The sequence below is a fragment of the Halichoerus grypus genome, chromosome 1 (assembly GCF_964656455.1).
Source record: "Halichoerus grypus chromosome 1, mHalGry1.hap1.1, whole genome shotgun sequence".
In the NCBI taxonomy this organism is placed as follows: Eukaryota; Metazoa; Chordata; class Mammalia; order Carnivora; family Phocidae; genus Halichoerus; species Halichoerus grypus.
The window spans coordinates 49,419,825-49,440,701 of record NC_135712.1 but is presented as its reverse complement, the minus strand read 5'-3'; the positions used below and the strand labels follow the sequence as shown (position 1 = coordinate 49,440,701).

At 36.5% G+C, this 20,877-nt stretch overlaps 1 long non-coding RNA gene across 11 annotated transcripts in view; it reads right to left on the bottom strand.

Annotated features, from left to right (window-relative positions):
• LOC118549718 (uncharacterized) overlaps positions 1–20,877 on the bottom strand; it is a 289,756-nt gene that overhangs the window by 114,325 nt on the left and 154,554 nt on the right. For 9 of the 11 annotated variants that reach the window (XR_013445054.1, XR_013445061.1, XR_013445065.1 and 6 more), the window contains one exon: positions 7,797–7,946. The exons of the other annotated variants lie outside the window; for them this stretch is intronic. This is a non-coding gene — a long non-coding RNA (uncharacterized LOC118549718). The remainder of the gene's footprint in view (positions 1–7,796; positions 7,947–20,877) is intronic. 11 annotated transcript variants of the gene reach the window in all.

Genomic DNA, 20,877 nt, shown 5'->3' with positions numbered 1-20,877 from the left:
AGAGATTTACATTTCCTCTTCTTTCTTCCCTTCTAACACATTCTCTTATTTTATCATGTCAGTCATGCATGCACCTCTTTGACAAGGGACTTGAAGGAAAGTGACAAGTACCAGGGTAGAAGATGCTAGATCGAAAAAAAAAAAAAAACTGAAGTTTTATGAATACTTCCTGCGATTGCAGATGTTCATTTAAAAATAGAAGCACATTAATTATTATAAGACTATTTATGGTATTTACATTTTATTTCTCAAAAAAAAAAAATAGTAAGTGAAGCCAAAAGGCAAGGTGGGGAGAAGGAAAAGTAAAGAAATGTTGTCGTGGGATTTTATCCCTTAAGGGACTTTATACCACACAACTGGTGGCCAAGGGGAATATCATCCTATTATCTTACAAGTGCAGGAAGCTTTGCATTGCAGCCCCCTAGGGTGCTCTCAGCAGGTCTACTGCTATTCCCCAGTTATTTTTACAAGCAATACTGCCAAAGATGCTATTACTCTGGTTTATAATAGTTGATCACTGCTATGAAATTCAGGCTGTAGACAAAATGGATTCTTTGGGGGGAAAAAATGGTAAGGGGCCCAACAGCCCTTCCAAAGCTCTTGGACAAGTTTTGCCAAATGCTTCACTGTAGAAGGCTATTAAATCTTTCTCAGTATTCATTTCTATTATGGCTGATTGGTGATTGCCTAATTCCTGGTATCTAAGTTGAGAGCCTGTGTCCCATTCTTTTTTATGTGAATGTGAACTAACCCTGAGGGGTGTAGGTCTCTTTTCCCTGCCCTTTGGGACTGAATTCCAAACAAAATGCTTACTCAAGAATGTTTATTGATTATAAAAGTTTGGCAGTGTAGAGCAAAAGAAGGGTTGTAGGGAGGAGGAGTAACAGTTTTTGTTTTGTTTTGTTTTGTTTCTTTAGAGGGGACGGTGAGAAGGGAGGGGCAGAAGGAATTTCAAGCAGGTTCAATGCCCAGCACTGAGCCCCACATGGGGCTTGATCTAAGGACCTTGAGATCATGACCTGAGCCGAAATTAAGATTAGGTCGCTTCAACGGAGCCACCCAGGTGTCCCAGGAGTACCAACTTTTTAATCTGAGGTAAGTAGAAATGGCTCTCATTGCCTTTATATGTCTGTGGTGCCACATTCCTCATTACGCCAAAACACTCCGGAATCTCTTCACTGCCAGATCCCATCAGCCCTACTTGGAATATGTTTATCATTTTACATACCATACAGTGTTTTATTGGTAGTGTTTATTTACTTATCTCTCTTCCCTGCAAGAATATGAGACCAGAGCAGGAGGGAATATATCAGTCTTGCTCATTATTTTATTGCCATTGCCAAACAGAAGACTTGGCACAGGGTGGCATTCAATTAATTTTTATTGTGCAAATGAATAATGGATTTGTCTTTGTTAACGTGGTTGTTTTGTTATGTACCATTGTAATAGAGCAACAGAGTTTACAGGAAAAATAAGTTGTCCACAATGAAATACCAAACAGTGGTTCAAAAAGTAGATGGCACTCAGCATTCGTGAATCTGAAATATCACTTGTGGGATTAAAATTCTATAAATTTCATTCATTGGCAAATACAATTGCAAAGCTAACAGCCAGAATTTGAAGAAGATTTTATTAATCATGACATTCTGTTAGAGCAAGCCTCTTCTGAAACCAAAGCAAATAAATGATAGGCATAGCTAAGAAGGTCAGGAAGCTTCTAGAACCAAAATCCTGGGAATATTCTCCAAATCTCCAAATTACTTTAAACCAGCTTATGTAACTGCTTTATAAATGGATAGTCACCTATAAATAGTTATTCCAGAATAGATGTTTGCCTTTTCCCTCTGGAAACACAAACTGTGAATTCCCTCTTGCCTTTTCATACCCTCCCCTATAGAACTCAAGTCCCCTTTATATCTTATACAACAGTGTATGTGAAATAGAGTAAAAACCCAGGCTGTCGCAGCCAGCAAGGGGTGTTACATACTATTACACTGCAAGGTCAACAGATTGCCTGTTATTTTAAATGCTATTTAAGTTATCTTCCTAAGGAGATAAATTTCAGCTTTCAACTCTCCATCTTCTGAAAGAAGCAGAATGTAACACACCTCACTGCCTGCACATGGTGAGAAAACAAAGACACTGAAGCAATGGTCGGAAAGGACAGGAATAAAAGCAGAAATTCATAAGGAGCATACAAGCAAAGTTAGTCTAAGATAATTGCTCTCAGTGTGAGGTTCCCAGACCAGCAGCATTAACCTCAACAGGGAACTTCATGGAAATGCAAGTTCTTGGGTCTCATTCCAAATCTACTGAATCAGAAAGCCTGTGGGTGGGCCCATCAATTTTTAGTTGAACAAGCCACCAGGGTGATTTTAATGCATGCTGAGGCTTGAGAACCTATCATCTAAGGTGATAAATAAGTAAAACCAGGCTTTTTTCAAAACTACATAGGCGAAATCAAGTGACCTGCCCATATAATTCATGAGGATTCTGTTAATAACAGAACTTAATGGAACTGCAAATGCAGTAATTATTTTGATATAAGAAAGTGTCCATATTAGTGCAATTGTGGGTAGAAAATACATGTAAACACACACACAGCAGAAAGAATGTCAAAAGAAATTACCCTATCAAGTATCACTTGACATTGATATTATAATTGCGTTAAATCTTTTTAAATAAATACTTTTTACTGACTTTGGTATAAGAAAATTTTATTGACAATGCACAAAAGCTACTGACCAGAAAAAGTTGAAAGTTTTATGTATATTAACTAATTCCATTAATTAAAAGATATATTTCAAAAGGAATAAAAACAAGCTACACTCAAAGAAGATTTTTATAATACTTTTAACTGAGAAAGGATTAGTATTAAGAACATAAAAAGAACTCCTACAAATCTCTTTTAAAAAAAGGCAATAAAACATGGACAAAACAAATGAAGTTAATTTGGCCAAAAAATACACGAAGAAATAATTACACTTGTAATTAGGGATATCAGGACCACAATGAGATATTCCCCTATTCATTGGCTAAAATTAAGAAGTTTAACAATATTATGGTTTGAAGGAGAAATAGATTAAAAGGATCTCTTTATATATTGCAGATATGAATGTGATGGCTACAAGTTGTCTTGTAAACAAGTTGAGATTATCTTTACAAACTAAATGATAACAAACTATGGGTTCGAAATTTCACTCCTGGAAAAATGCTCAAGTAATTAATTACTAAAAACTGGAAACCATATAAATTCCCATCAAAAGGAAGATTAATGACCATCCTACAGCAATGTAACACAATTAAATGTTGTAGCATAGAATAACATGGAGCAATTTTTGTAATATGAAATAGAATTTTAAAAAATTCCCAAGAGACTACAATAGTATGATACCCTTTTTATGATGTTTGAAAACAACAATATATTCTCTAGTCATGTAAAGATGTTCAAGAGAATGATGAACACAAAATTTTGGATAGTGGTCGTCTCTATGAGGAAGCTGAGGGATAATGGAGAAACACAATTTTTATGAATTATTGTTCTTTTAAGATACTCAGTTGAATATTCATTATGTTACTTAAAAATCAAGAAAAATTACTTAATATAGAAAGAAGACAATGCATGCAAGAAAGATGATGGTGTATAATGAACTAAAGATTATGATTAAACTAATTTTATATTTCTGAGGTCCTTAAAATAATAAATGAGAAAGAAAGAAAAAAGGAAAGAAGTAGTAGGAAAGAGGGAAGGAAGGAATGAGGAAAGGAGAAAAGGAAGGGGAAGGAAAAAGGGAGGGAAGAGATTGAGAAAGTAGTTTGTTCTGAATTTTTTTAACTACCTAGGGTTAGGAGTTTCTAATTCCTTAAGAGGAGTTGGAAGGTGAACATGTGGGGGGATAAGGGGTACATATAAAAGCTCTGTACCTTCCTCTCAAATTCATTGTGAACTTAAAACTACTCTAAAAAAACCGTCTTTAAAAATAAAAGTAAAAAATCAACAAAAAAACCCCCACTGAACTTTTTTTATCAGTCCATGTTAAATCTAGTCTGTGTTAAGTCTACAATAAATTCCAAATCTACATCAGTTGTGGTATGGATAAAAGCATTTTTAAATATATTCCTGACTAGATTGAACTTCCATTTTGACTAGGTATAGTCCCTACTTATAAACAGCAAACAGATCCCCTTCTAGAGGACATGAGCTGGGATCTGGAGAACAGTGACAAAAAGAACAGAAAGTGTGTTGAGTCCAGATGCAGATTTACCATCAAGCTACTAATGCTTCAGCTTCAAGAGCCCCCATGTGAACAGGTCACTAACAATTTTGATCAGATGTCACCGTGAGCCTTACAAAACTAGGGTATTTTAACCAGAGTCTGTTAATACAGCTATTTCTTTCCACTCTGTATTTCCCCCTTGTTAGGATAGTTTGGAGTAGAGATGCCACTGTGAAAATACAGTGAAAGAGAATTTTGGGTGCATATTTAATATGTTTAGTGTAATAGGTTTTTGTGATTTCATAGTCTTTTCCATTCTTAATAAGTTGTTGTTAGCTATCCCAGTTCAGGAGTGTTTCTAGGAATACTCCTCTTACCTCCTGTATTGATTCACTTGCACCTCAACATAGTACTATATGAATGTTTACCTCAGTGCCCTGCACCAGAAGTAGGTGATAAGTAGGGAAGAAAGAAGATTTGAAAGGTAATGTGTCAGAAGCCAATCCATGGAAAATTCGTCCAGTAATCAGAGATGTAAAATTATAAACAGAGGATTCAGTTCTCATTAATAACTAGTCAAAATGGAAGTTCCATCCTGTCAGGAATATATTTAATAATGTATCATATACAAGTATAAATGTATAACACTTTTTTATGGGAATCACATGAAATAGAATGTATGGAATCCTTTGTTTGAGGTCACAAACCTGTAATAAGATTATAAACTATAAACATATCTGTAAATGAAATTACATATTTATGTACCCCCAATATTAATAAGAATTAATCATGATAGAAGAGAAGAAAGATTAAATCATCCTTCTATTCCCAATAGAGAAGTGATATTATTAATTCACTGACATATAAAACGCCAAAGAGAAGGCAGGCAAAATATGAAAAAAAGTATTAAAAAGTTGTGCCAGAGAGTTAATAAAGAAAAATGTTAGGTTGTTTGGGATTTTGTGATGTTTGTGGTATGTCTCAGGCTTTTGAAAATCTTTAATTTGGTTTATTTCTGTTCTCATCTTAAATATTTACTTTTCTACCTAATTTTTTATTCATAAATTTCATTGTTTTTAAAAATAAAGCCCACCACAATGTATAAGCTTCAACACTCTTAAAATCTGGGTAAGCCTTTGAAACACAAGTGGCATAATCTTTCTACTTATCCCAACCTGAGACACCCAACCATTCCTTCCCCTGCTTTCCTTGGTCTGAACGTGTTGGAGGCAAGGCCTAACCAAGACACCTGATAAAGGCCATTTTCTTTTCTTCACTGACAAAAGTTTAGGAAAAATATAAGAAAGAATGAGATGGGAGTAAAGAACAAATATACCCTAATCTGTTGGAAGTATTACATTAATGACTATATAAATGAATGTTTTCTGGTCACACTGTTCACAAAATAAGAGACTATGAAAACCAGAATAGATGGCTAAAGACCATGTTGTCCAAACCTCCATTATTCTGATGCTAGCTAGTCTTATAGACTGGAGACATTGAGGGAATTTCCCCATCTCGTTGAACCCAAAGAAAGTGAGATAGCCCTATAAATGATATTCTGTGCATTCCAATTTCCCATGATGAATTAATCTATTTTCCCCAAAGAAGTGTCATTAAAAATGACATGTGTATATTCTACACCGAACTTCATTCAGAGCTACATTCTGGATAGAAGGTATATTAAATAGATATTCTAGAAGTTTTCTTATAGGCACCCAACAATTATGCATAACTTGACTTTTTATGGGGAAATGAATTCTGAGTTGAAAACAATAAATTTACAAAAGACCTTTTGAAACAAAACCTTTTCCTCAGTCAGAAAGTGAAGTGTCTTATTGTGCTTCTTACCTCCTCTCTTTGTACCTCAATTTCCTTGTCAGTAATACAGAAGCAGTAATCTAACTTGTCTCCCAGGGAGAAGGTGAAAATGAGTGGGATAATTAAGGCCTAAAATCTAAGACCTGGTTCTATTTTTTCTGAGTGCTCAAGGCCACAAATGTGTATGTGTGAGTAAAATCTTAGGAAGAAGCAATATCTTCTGGTTAATACCATGCCCTGAGAAGACAGTTTTTTGTTTTGTTTTTGTTTTTGTTTTTAATGTAAAAATCTCACTGGTCACTGAAACTTAGGATTTGGTTTCTAATTCTGGCTTTCTCTCTCACTTTCTTTGGGTTCAAAGAGATTGGGAAATTCCCTCAATGTCTCCAGTCTATAAGACTAGCTAGCATCAGAATAATGGAGGTTTGGACAATGTGGTCTTTAACCATCTATTCTGGTTTTCATAGTCTCTTATTTTGTGAACAATGTGACCAAAAAACATTTATTTTAAAAAGATATTAAAAAAATGTTTTTACCAATCTCAAAGTTAGAGAAAGTAAATTCCTGTGATATATCAGACTGTTTAAACCCAACCATCCTTGGGACTAAGGTATTCTTATCTATAGGGAGATCACTCAAAGATCCATCTTTAAAAGTTTGAGAATTAAAAAAAAACAAAATGCCACTTCAGATGTCACCTAGCATATGACTCATGACATCACTGACTATTGAAAATAAGAGTTAGGTAATTCTAATAGCAAAATAAATACTTAGCAATTTTTTCATTTGATATTATCTACTTTATAAGAGTCAAGATCAAGGAAAAGCTTACAATTTGCTGTAAAGTTGCCACATTTTCAAAATTTAAGTAAATATGATAACATTTACGGAAAATTAAGCCTAGTGCAATAAAAAAAGATGTTGAAATAAAAATTTTAAAAAGGTCTAAAGAGGCTCAATACTTCTGAGGCACAAACACTTGAATTTGGAATGTAGTTATTTTACTGCTATCTGTATGAGTGTTTCATTTTTAGCCAAGGCAAGGAAAATTAAAAATATCCAGGCAGTGTGTATGTCATAAATGTAACTACTGTTTATTTTTAATCATTTCATTCCCTTTTATGCTTTTTTTTTAAAGCAGCTGTTGCCATTGCTACATGTTTATACCAATCAATCAGCCCCTTGCTCCAACATTTGCAACAAAATCCAGAAACCACAAGCTGCAGTGTATCTATCTACTCATCTTGGCAGCAATGAAGAGAAATCAAATGAAAAGCATTTTATGTTAAAGAGGTAAAAAAGTTCCATCTACATATACATTTATATTTAGCTGTATTGGGTTTGCAGGCGCAAGTTCTGGGATGAAATAGGGGCAAAGTTTTCTGAAGTCTTAGTCCATAGTATTTCAGAAAGCCATAAAAGCTGTGGTTCTGTCATGCTTTGCCTACAGAAAATTGTCCATCGTCATTTTAGCTGAATTTTGAAAAGATGGCTTATGCCTACATCCTTGTGAGAACTTTTCTCCACCACCCATAGCTAAGCAATGTATAATATATGATGCTTCATGGTTTTTCCAATCCCAGGAAAAAGTTTTTTGAATATGCTTGGTGATCAACTTCCAGAATTTGTAGATAGGGGAGAGAGAGACTCAATAGAAGCAAATGAGTAGATATCTGATAGCCCACCAAATATTATTTTGAATGTCAAAGTAACAATTATTATTTTCAGAACGCCTGGGTGGCTCAGTAGGTTACATACCTGCCTTCAGTTCAGGTCGTGATCCTAGGGTCCTGGGATCGAGTCCCACTTCAGGGTCCTTGCTCAGTTTAGAGCCTGCTTCTCCCTCTGCCTGCTGCTCCCCCTGCTTGTGCTCTCTCTCTCTCTCTCTCTCTGACAAATACATAAAATCTTTAAAAAAAAAACACAATTATTATTTTCTAATCAAAGTATTTTAACAAACATAATTTTCTAACACTTAGAGAAAGGAGTGGGCAAATACTATTTATCTATATAAATCCTGTCTTGGTTTTAATACTACATTTACTATGAAATGGGGTGGAAGACAGATTTTATCTTGGGCATAAGACCCACATTCTGCAGCTCTCTTGGAGACCTGGGCACAGGTGGACATGACTGTCCCTCTTCCTCTGCACACTGACCTTCCCCATAACTGCAGAGAGGCCTCATTCATTTAGGAAATACAGATCTGAGAATCCTGTAACCACAGAAGAAAGAATGTCTCTCCTTTGCCAAGAAGATTAGTTCTAATTAATGCTAAAACAGTAAATTCATAGTTCTAATTTAAAATTGTTACAACTGGGGCACCTGGGTGGCTCAGTTGGTTAAGCGTCTGCCTTCGGTTCAGGTCATGATCCCAGAGTCCTGGGATCGAGTCTCACACTGGGCTCCTTACTCAGCGGGAGCCTGCTTCTCCCTCTGCCTTCAGCTCCCCCTGCTTTTGCTCTCTCTCTCTTTGACAAATAAATAAAATCTTAAAAAAATAAAATAAAATAAAACTGTTACAACTACTCAAAGATAATCTCCATGAGGGCAGGAATATTGCCCATCCTATTTACTAGACTACACACTATATCACATCTGTCAGTAAATAGTCTTTCAATAAATGTTTGTTGTTGAATAAGCGTATGAATAGAGGTTATAATTAGGAGATATACTGACAATTTCCTACCAGATAAACTTTATAACTAATTGTTTAAAAGTGCTAAACATGGGGCGCCTGGGTAGCTTAGGTCATGATCTCAGGGTCCTAGGATTGAGCCCCACATTGGGCTCCCTGTTAAGTGGGGAGTCTGCTTCTTCCCCTCCCTCTCCCTCTGCCTCCTCCCCCCTGCTCATGCTCTGTCTCTTCCACTCTCTCTCTCAAATAAATAAAATCTTTTTTAAAAAGTGGTAAATATTTGTGTCTATGCATTCATGACATAAGATGGTATACTACAGTGAGAAGTGAGAAATGAGATGACACATGCCTTTAATAGGAGGTACTCATCGAATGTTAATTTGTTTCCCTCTTTCCACTATATTACACTGCCTCTGATTTTAAAATCACTAAATACATATATAATTCCCATTAAAATAAACCATCCTATGTACTTTAAGCTCCATGAAGGCTAGAGCAATATCCATTTTGATCTTTTTGTTTTGTTTCCACAATTCTTACCATGATAGGCAATAAATATTTGTCAAATAAATAAAATGTGAATGAATGAATGAATGAATATCCCAATGTTATTGGAAATGTTATTGAAAAGTAATTTGTGTTTTTTTATTTGGCAATCTCCTAATGTATGGTATTAAAGACTACTTTAAGGAAAACCATTTGCTTAAATAACCAGAGCAGAAGAAAATAAATAATTTATGGATAATTACAAAGTAGAATTTTACATATAGAATTCCCTGTTTTAAACATTCCATGGAAAGAAGAAACAGACAACTGACATATTCCTAGATCCAGGAGATATCCAGTGGGTTGAAGATTCTCATGATAACCTTGAACTCTCCACTTTTCTCCAGGAAGAGTCAAGAGCAGATCTAAAGGAAACGGGAGGCTGGGCCATCATAGCAAGTTTCGGAGGTATGAACCAAGCTCTCGCCTTTACTCAGTCCCATTCATTGCTAAAATGCTGGCTGTTAGTGGTGGCAAAGACCAAGTCCATTGTCTCAGAGAAGACTCTCTTGGTATTACTGTTTGCAGGCCAAAAAAGAATTCAAGAGTTCTATGTCAAGCATGTTAAAAGAGTGTCGTACTTGATTTTCTCCACTAAATGAGAGAAGGATAAGGAGAAATATCCAGCTGAATTGAATATATATATATATATATATATATATATATATCTTGGCAAACATGAAGAACAATGAAATAGTACAAATAGGATCCAAACTATGTTTATAATCTGCTTTGGAATAGTCAAATGAAAAAGGCTATATCCCTGGAAAGAACTAATGTGTGGATTCTGAGAGAGGAGTATTAGTCAATATCAATAGCAAAACCTTTGCACAAACATCTCCTACAGATCTTACTGGGTACCACAGTGGCTGGGGACCAGCACAAGAGTAGGGATGGGACACAGAGATGAGAGGAAAAGAATTTCAGCATGAGAAGTGTCTTTCATCATGTGGATAACATGCGCTTAGTAAGGACGAGAATGGAATTCAAATTCATTTAACCCATTTTTTCTTCACAGTATTCAGCATCTCTCTCTTTCCTTGGAGAAAGAATTTTAGGGGATTCTATCTTTAACAAAATGGTAAAGTTTTCCTTTTGCACAACTTAAAAAATCTCTAGAGTATTCAACTCACTCTACAAATTCAAGATCAATTCCTGACACCTCTGTGTATACAGTTTGGCAATGCAATGGTTTTATTTCTGTAAAAATAAACTTCATTTCCTGGAAAAAGAACAAATCACAGCCACTAAAAATTCACCTCCAGTTTTGGGGAAATCTCACCTGAGCGCCAGACCCCACCTCCTTGCTCCTGGCTGTGTTTGCCAGCAGCAAGAGAGATTCCCACATGCAGGAGGATGGGTCCTGTGTCCAGGGCTTAGCAGAGCACAGTCAAACTCTGTGTCCTCATCAACCCAGCCACAGCTTCCAGAGTGTGTGTCCCTTTGCCCTCCTGCCTGATATTAGCCCGACAGCCTAGAAAATCAGTTAAGCTTTTCAGTCACAGCACCCCCTGTGACAAACGTGTGGAGCACCACATGACTTCTTCAACCAGCTGGTTTTTCTGGCATTTGACTAAAAGTAAAAATAGAAAACAAAGAGGGAGAAGTGACAAGCTGAAACCTGCTACGAGAAAGAGGACAAGGTACAGAAAATTGGCTCCGGGATACCGGGGAGGGGGTGGGGTATGATGGGCTGTTGCTGCCATCTCGTGGCTGCATGATACTTGGAGAAAACTAAATCTCCAAGCGGAGGGATGTATTTACTTTTAAAGTGCTAGGAAAAAAAGACAATACTTTAAAAACTGGGCCAGGATTGTGATGGGACAAATGGTCCTGGTAACTTGCTTGTTTGATAAACAGGGGAAGGATAGGGAAAACCTTACCAGAGCTGCCTTGCTGCCTTAACAAGTGTGTCCTCACCTTTTCTACTTGAGATTTGAGTAGAATCTACCTATTTTCAAACATTGCCTTCCCCTCACCCTAGGGTTGCCAGATTTAGGGGAAAAAAAAGATTTTGCTCGTTTAATCTGAATTTTAGACAAAAAACTAATTATTTTAGTATAAATATTTATGCTGAAAAGAAAATCATCTTTTATTTGAAATCTAAATTTACCTACTCATCTCACATTTTATCTAGACAACACTACCTCACCCCCAAGTAAAGGCAATATTTAACCAAAATTTTAGCTGATACATTTCTATTAGGACTGACCTGAATGACAAAATATATTACTTTTATCATCTTTGCTACCATTTTTTGCAATTATTATAGGTGTGGGTTGGCTAAATCCTAGAAAAAGAATAATTAATAAAAGTAATATTTTCAGCATTGAATTAAATTAAGTTCATATTGATCTTTCATTCTAAATTCCCATTTATTCTGTAACACATATCTCTGAGCTCGGAACTGGTAAAAAGCAACACAAGGTTTAAAGATCTAGTCATTAAAATATACCCCAAACTAATAACCACACAGTGATTAGAAACCTGTATAAATTTGTTAACATGACCTTAATGTTATTAGTTCAGAGCTTGTGTGTAGGTGAGCAAAGAATTATAAACGGTGACTGAAAATGAGCCCTGTCTCAGAAAGACTCCACGTGCCAGGGAAACAAGAGTCTAAAAAAAGACCTAAGTGTTTCAGCAGCTTTATTTTTCACCTTTAACACACTTGTCCATTTGACAGTCAAATTTTGCTTTTTAGATTTTGACTTTTGAGGAGAACATTTCTCTCATCTCACTTTGCTGAAGGACAAGGTTTAAATGTCCCACTGAACAATGATATCTTGTCAACTGCTACACAGATGCTGTGAGTTGAATGATCTTGTGTATTTAGGACAACCTATTCAATTGATGGATGAGACCAAATCTTCCAGAATTTACTGCAAATATATTTTGGATGTTGTACAATCGTGGCCATTTTTCTGTTTGTGTCGGTCATCAGTAATAATGGAAAGGCTTCCTAAATGAGAAACAATAATCTCATTTGGTGTTGAAATAGCCACAAACCCAAAGAGTACTTCTGAGTAAATGATCAACACTATTCACTGCCCTTTGGCTGCTTGCTTTAATTCACTTCAAGCTGGCAGAGACTTCTACTCGTTTCCTTGTGTTTTTTTTTGTTTTTGTTTTTGTTTTTTTTATCACTTCATGTAGGAGCTGAGACAAAAAATGAGAGCCATCCTATCCCCAACCCTCACACACCCCCTACATGACACCACGTTAATCTTTCTTCTTTGCTCATTAATGACAGATAAATAACCAACTTTCTGTGGCTTAATTTTGTTCATCAAAGTGGGCTGAAATCTAACCTGACTTGTCTAAATTAAAGAGCCTAGTAATAGTAGGCAAATTACTTTAAAATTCCTGGAGTAGAACACATTCATTAGGGTTTAAATTCTTCCAATTATTAGAGGATGTCTTGGCCTCAAAATCGAGTGCACTTAAAAGTTATACACCTTGGAAACTGGGCAGCTAAGTGTATTATGCATATAATGGTGTTCCAACACAGGTTTACATTGCTTAACGTAAAAGCTGTAGTCCTCCATAGGGTATCAATTCAGATCAGTTTTCTATTTCTTTTTCTATTGATTGATAATGTAAATTAGGAAGAGTATTATCTTTATTTCTATTCCTCCTTCAATGATTCAGTGATTACCAATACATACCCTTACACTTAGCTCCTTTGCCCCTGGTTAAATAGCTAATAAAAAAATAAGCAAAGAATATAAAATAGTATTCGGGGGGGAATCCTTTTTATATTAATCCTTTACTTTATAAGAATTACTCTCTTTCAATATCAATTTGTATATTTGGGATTTTTTTTCAAACACCAACATACTTCATCAACTAAATTATTTTTAGATTATGGAAGCTATATTAGTCTTATCTAGCCAACAGAATCATTTTATAATTAGAAAAATCTATAAAATAGAAAATATAAGATTTAAGATTTACCTTATAAATCTCACAGAATTTGTGTCAAATGAGACGGCATGGATTATAGGAAACAATATACGGTTGGGAGACAGTTCTCTGTGGGTCCCTATGTGAATATGCATGTCTTGTCAGCAGAGTTATTAATAACTTTTATCCCAGATATTTTTTCCAAAATGTCTTTTTAAGACATTCTTCTCAAGAGTGGCAAACAGCCTCGGAAGATATATGTAGTGTCATCCTCCAGGGCAGAGGGTAGATTTGTTTGCTGCCCAGTATAATAACGATAATAAAACACAGTGAGATCTCCCTCCAGGCAAAAGTTGGGCAGGTTTGCTTGCAGCCCCTTTAAAGATTGGGATTCCTTAGCTGTGACACAAACACACTGCATGCAGAGGATCTACCTGGATCCGTCTCTGAGTGACTCCCTTGGGGTCTGGTGGTGGGGAAGGGAATCAATGCAAACATGAAGCCTATGCTGCCTGTCAAGTCCTTTGTCTCTAACGCAGGAATCTCATCTCTTTCTAACAATCATGAGTCTGTGGTAGGCTAACCCTTAGCTCATAAGTAGGGTACTATCTCAGACCCTCAGGGTTCTTGACATAAATACATTAATGTGGGCTTTTTAAAATTACTTGTAGATCTTTACAATTCTGAGATAGTATTATTACATTGGAGAATTACCTTACAAACTGATAATGTGTGTATCTGTGTGTGTATTTGGCTTTACGTGTATTGTGGATAGGGAAAAATAGCTGAGTCCGTATCTCCCAAAGGTAATTGTGCTAATATGGAGACCACTGTAGCATGCCTAAATCCAGCTAGCATCTTGACACTTTAGTCCCACCATTTCTTTTTTTTTTTTTTTTTTTAAAGATTTTATTTATTTATTTGAGAGAGAGAGAATGAGAGAGAACACATGAGAGGGGATAAGGCCAGAGGGCAAAGCAGACTCCCTGCCGAGCAGGGAGCCTGATGCGGGACTTGATCCAGGGACTCCAGGATCATGACCTGAGCCGAAGGCAGTCGCTTAACCAACTGAGCCACCCAGGCGCCCTAGTCCCACCATTTCTGCAGAATTCACAAAACTCCTGGAGTGGGAATACAGTGTAGCGGTTGGGAATACAGATTGTGAAGTCAGTCTGTGCTGTCTCAGTTCTATCACTTACTGGCTGTGGGATCTCAGACAAGTTACTTAACCTTTCTTTGTGGTAACATATACCTCATAGTGTTGATAAAACCTGGCAGTCAGTAATTATGTCGTTTTTACTTGCATAAGTCAATCTAATCAAATAATTCAGCTCTGTTTGATTTCACTGAGTCACAAAGATTTGAGGTAGACTGTATATTGGATAAATCTGGCTCAATGCCTTAATTTTGTGAAATTCAAAACTTTTATTTCCTTTTTCAAATTTTGTATTTTTTAACCCTTGCTCTCTTTCACACCTCTTTCATGGGTTAACATCAACATTAACTGATGTGTTGTTTCCTCAAAGTACCTTCATAATCAGCATAATGAAATCAACATTAAAATTTCTTAACAATTGTGGCACCTGGGTGGCTCAGCCAGTTAAAGCATCTGACTCTTGATTTCAGCTTAGGTCATGATTTCGGGGTTGTGAGATTAAGCCCCATGTGGGCTCTGTGCTCAGTGGGAGTCTGCTTGAGATTCTCTCTCCCTCTTCCTCTTCCCCTCACCCTGCTCTCTCCCTCAAAAAAAAAAAGAAAAAAATCTTAAGAATCATTAGCAACTCTCTCATTACATAGCTTTTTATTTGTCATAAAATCTTTGTTTCTTACTACCTGTATTAAGAATTATATATACAAAAAAAAAAGAATTATATATACACATATTTTTTCAGATAAGAATTTGTTGGCTTTTAGTATCTATTGCCTCTTCTACCAAAATCTGAAAGTTACATTCCAAAGACACCTCAAATTAACCAAAATCCTCATAAAAGTAATGATTATATAAAAAAATTTAAAAAATAAAAAGTAATGATTATAATGGGGAGAAATAGAATTTTAGAAACTACTATGCTGTAATCAAAGTCTTAGATTCACAGTATCAATTTTATTTTTTCCTGTGGGAATTTTAGTATTAAAAGTAGCTTTTATGGTTAAAAGTTGTTTTCATTGCCTGATAAATTTCTTGATTAAAGCTGTAAATAAGAGAATAACCAATTCTTTGCCTTTCAGTCCACATATGTGAGAGTTTTATAAACTTAGCATATATTCTCATACTAGACAAAGCACCCCTGAAATAAGATGCTTTTTTTAAAAAAAATCACAAAATAGCAATAAATCATAGTGTAGTTTATAACTATCATCAGTTAAAAAAATAAAATATGATGGTAACCAGTAGCCATAACTCATAAACTCAAAAAAATAGCTGAGCATATTTATGTTACCCATATAATCTTTTTTCTTTACCTTTAAGATCACTGTATTTCCCAGTATCCTTCAAGGTCACTTCAATTTCCCCATCCAGGGGCCATTGCACTATTTAGGTGTGTGCTAATTATTGTCTTTCCAAAGATAGTTAAAATGAGGATCAGAGTCAGTGACAGTCTCCCTACTCCCAAGAAAAGCCAAATATATTTTCATCAGTGATAAAGAATCATCAGGAAAAATTTCTAGTGAAACATTTTAGTCTATTACTTACAAAAACTGAGTAGATTTTATATGGTGATATTCTCTTATTCTCTTTTCTTCCTCCGTATACTGCCTACCTCATACCTACCAACTTCTGAAAGAACTTACATGTGACAGGTGGTGTGGATGAATTGCTACATGCCTGCCTAGGTGTTGCCAAGAACAGCAGCCTAAGTAGTCATTCCAGGAATTCAGACAGAAGAAAAGTGTTTAAAGTTCAAAATATGGTCCTACAAAATCTGAAAAGCTCCCTGCTCCAATTACATGACATACTCATTCAGCAGGCTCACGGGGCTGATAGACTGAGCTAAGGACCCTCTGTTGTCCTCTACTCTTTCTTCAACTCAAGAACCTGCAGAAGGCTTCCGTTTGGGGTTTTGTTTGTCATTTTTCCCAAACACATGAACAGGCTCTTCTCTGGTCATTGCCAGAGTTGATTCACCATCCAAACTGTTTTTACTACCATGTGTTGATATAAGTGCTTATTTCTTTTCTTCAAAATCTACAAAAACAGTGAAGGCAAAATGGCAAGAGTTGTGCATGGACAGGTGTGAAATCAAGCCATGAGACAGAGATAGGGGGCAGGGATGTCTGTTCTAAAATACAGACTCCTGAGCCCATGGCCATTCTGAGCACTCACTTGTGTGTTCTGGCTAAGGGCATATTAATATGCACTGCCTTCCTACAGCCAGCAATGCAGCTGGGAGGAAAACAAACCATCCATTACTGCAAAAACGCTATTGACAAATGAAGCATTTCGAAGTTTTATTCTTAAAATGTCCCTTCAGGGCAGAATGTTGGAAAGCTTTGCCCTTCTCAGTTCCTAAGAAGGGAGACTGAGGCATGGGGAGGTTAAGTGAGATGCCCAAGGTCACCCAGGAAGTCAGTGAATTAACCAGAAATAGTACCCAGGACTCCTGCCTCCTATACCACAGTTCCAACCGCGGGGCCATGTTTCCTGATGGCAGCCTAGCGTGAGACCACAGGGGTTTGCCAGCAACATCAAATAACATTTTGCCAGAGTAATTTACCTCTTTCGGAATTAAATAATAATATCCTTTTACCTTAATCTATCACCTTTAGTCCCAGAGGAGCCTAAAGTGCTAAGTGCTTTAGTTACGAGTTTTAGCCACTTACATATAAATCACTTCACACACCATTAAAAGGCAGCTGTCCTTGGAGTCAATGTTGCAGCTGTTAAACATAAGTATCCCAACTGTTAAACATTTATTGAGCACCAACGATGTGCTAAATGTTGGAGAGAAAGCAAAATTTGAATTTAGGGAGTTTACAGGGATGAAGAAAGAGGAAAACTACTTAAAATGTTGATAACATATAAATAGAAATCAGACTATTACTGGAACACACTTCTGTTTCTAGTGAATATAAATATCAAGGGGTTGGAAAAATTGCCTTTGGTTGTGAAAAGGATTTTTAGATAAGTGCTCTAAAAATGTGAAAGCAATAGTTTGCCACAAAGATGTTCCAGACTCATTCCAAGGTAGTCCGCTAATCTTTACCTGATTCCTTGCATTCTGTTTTCATCCTTCCTTGTGTTCTCAGGCACTTATAATGACAAATTTCAAATAGCCAAATACAATAAGTTTAATATAACCTGACCTGATTTTTCCATGGAGATCCATTTGTAACTACAAGCATTTCTTCCCTGGGGCAGAGGGTGGGGGTAGGAAATGGATTCAGAAGAGAAATAAAGCACATTTGAGCATACACTAAATAATGACATGGTTAGTGGAAAAATACTAATTTTGTGATAAATGGTTAAAACAGAATTATAAGTGTTTTTTTTTTCCAACCACAGTTCCCACACCATACACTTTACAATATGATGTGCTATAATAAACTCTATGAACCTAGTAAATGTGCAAGAGAATTTACAAAGGGAATTAATCAGGATTATTTTTATTTGCTTTATTTTTAAACACAACCACATGAAAAGTTAAGGGGAAGTAAAGGACAGTTCAAAGGAAGAAACAATTCCAGATGAGGAGTGAGTTTCTATTTTATCTGCCCGCTATTCTACTCAAGTCTGCTTGAGAACATACTTTGGTTGCTCAGATGTTGTTTTGGTATCTTCTGCCAAATGATTGCTTTCAAAATGAGCAAGTTGATCTGGTCTTCAGGGAGGAAAAGACACAGAAATACCTAAAGGAACCTAGTGGACATGCTGCAGATATGAAAACAACAAACGGATCACATTGTCCAAAACATAGAATTTGGGAATAGGAGCAAGAAAGCCCTTTCTTCCCCCACAGTAGTCTGTGCTATCAAAAAAGAACAAAAGCAAACCCCAAAAATCTACTTTACTTTGTTCTCCTTGTTGATTCTCAGGTACCTGATAGCTTATTACATCAGGAAGTTTTACATAAACAGCTAATAAAACCTCCCTGGAGAAGGGTAATCTGAAAGAATGAAGGACAGGTTAAAAGATATAAAGTTTTATTGTTTTCAAGTACCTGTTGTACTGTGAGTTAATATAAAGTCTACTCTGGATTAATATATAGTTTAAAATAATATGGAAATATTTTAAATTGAAATATACTTTTCAGGGGTGCCTGGTTGGCTTAGTCCATTAAGCTTCTGCCTTCGGCTCAGGTCATGATCCTAGGGTCCACATCGAGCTCCTTGCTCAGCATGGGGTCTGCTCTCCCTCTTCCTCTGCCTTCTCCCCCAACCCCCGCTGGTGCTCTGTCTTTCACTCTCTCTTGAATGAATAAAGAAATAAAATCTTTAAAATATGTATATACTTTCCAGATCTTAACTTTGCAATGTATACATAGGGTTAAAATGTATGCGTGTAGATGTAGCTGTGATGGAGAAAGTCTGGTTTAGCAGAGCAAAACTGAAGAAGTCTCAGAAATGTAAGTTGGCAACATGATCAGTATGATTCTACCATACGATACAACTGCTAAAAAGACTGAAGTCTTAGTCTGCAGTCACTTATGCATTCACTCAACATCGTTTATCAAGTCTCTAGTTTGTGCCAGACTTAAGGGGAATCCAGTAATGAATAACAACACATTGCTCTTATCTCAAAGAGCTTAGCATTTAGTAGGGAAAACGGCTATAAAATAAATAATGAATGAATGAATGAATAGATAAAATCGCTGTTCAATGTCATATGTGCCAAAATAAAGGTGTACTTATAAAGTGATATTTAAGAACAGAGGTAGGCAGAGAGGAGATGTCCAGATTCTAAAGAATGAATAGGACTCCACCAGGAAAAAGACACTCAGGGTTGGGAGGGGTGGAATTTAGAAACAGAGTATCCCAAAATAAGGGAGACAATTCTCCCAATCTACTTGGTGTAAGTCCAACTCCCTGCAAATGAACTGTGTCCAAAGGAGACCTCTCTATTGACAGGGTACTTTCTCTGTACGGAACAATTAGAGTCAGTGGAAGTACTGAGTCTTCAAGGAAGAAAAGAAGAAAAACATCTGCATTCTCCTTAGATATTTAAAGATTTTCATGTAAAAAAAAAAAAAGAGAGAGAGAGAGGAAGAGAGAGAGAGAGAACAGCTTGTCCTCTTCAGCTTCAAAGAACAAAGAAGAATCTTAGGAAGAAATTACAGCAAAGCAAACAAATTTGGCTTAATACACAGACAGACTTATAACTAGAGCTGTTCCCAAATACAATGTGTCATCACCATGAATGGAGGTGTTGAGACTGAATGACAGGGATGTTGTGGAGTAAATTTAACCATCATGTGGTGAACTAACTGACATCTATAATCCTTATCTCTTCTGGGAGTCTATGAAAAATAATGTAAAACCAGCCTGAATTGTGGAGGACTTAGTTTTCTTTACACCATTGTCTTAGTTCAGGCTGCTTTAGCAAAAATACCATAGACTGGGGAGCTTATAAACAACAGAAATTCATTTCTCACAGTTCGGGAGCTGGAAGTCCAAGATTGGGTTGTGAGCATGGTTGGTTCTTGTGAGAACACTTTTCCATGTTGTAGACTGTTGACTTTGTATCTTTACATGGTGGAGAGCCAAAAGAGGAAGCACATTCTGTGTTGGCACTTACAAGGACACCAGTACCATTTATGAGGTTTCCATCCTCATCACCCCATCTAATCCTAATTATCTCCCAAAGGCCCCACTTCCTAATAACTTCACGAGGACAGGGGTTTCAACATATGAATTTGAGAGGAACAAATTCTTCAGTCTATAACAATTGTGTATGTTAGGTTAGGTTTCTGGTTTTCTAATGAGGCCCCAGAGCTGAGGGCAATGGATCACACATGCAAACACAGTTTCCCACAGATATTCTAAGAGGTGGACAAAATCACCTCAGCAACCCTTAGCCTATGGTCCACCTCTACACTACATAAAGAAAGATAAGAAATTCAAGAAAGATTGATCAGAGAGGAAAGGATAATAGAAGGGAATTAATAGTAAAATGGACTGTGGCATTTTTCTTCCCTTCATACAAGCAGAAGGGTGGAGGATATGTCTTCTCTCCAATTCTAAGCTAAGGGAGAGGGGCAACAAGCTACCCTTTGAAATAGAAACTGAGAGTCAATCACAAGGAAGGGATATTGACTTCCAGACTTAATATTTTTGGAGCTTTGGAACTCTGAGTTGGATGCCACCTACTACAGACTGAATGTTTATGTCCCCCCAAATTCATATGTTGAAATCCTAACCCCCAGTGTGATAGTATTAGGAGGTAGAACAATTGGGAAGTGATTAGATCACAATAGTGGAGCCCTTATGATTAGGATTAGTGCCCCTATATAAGAGACCCCAGAGAGCTTCCTTGCCCTTTCTGCCATATGAGGACACAGCAAGAAGACAGCTATTTATGAACGAGATACCTGATCTGCCAGCACCCTGATGTTGGACCTCCTTGTCTCCAGAACTATAAGACATAAATACCTGTTGCTTATAAGCCACTAATTCATGGTGTTTTGTTATAGCAGGCTGAACGGACTAAGACATCCCCATAGGATGATGAACATACGCAATGAAAGAGGCCTTTGGAAAATTTGGCATATGTCCCGTGGAATATGGGAAACATGAAGACCAGTGTATAATTCT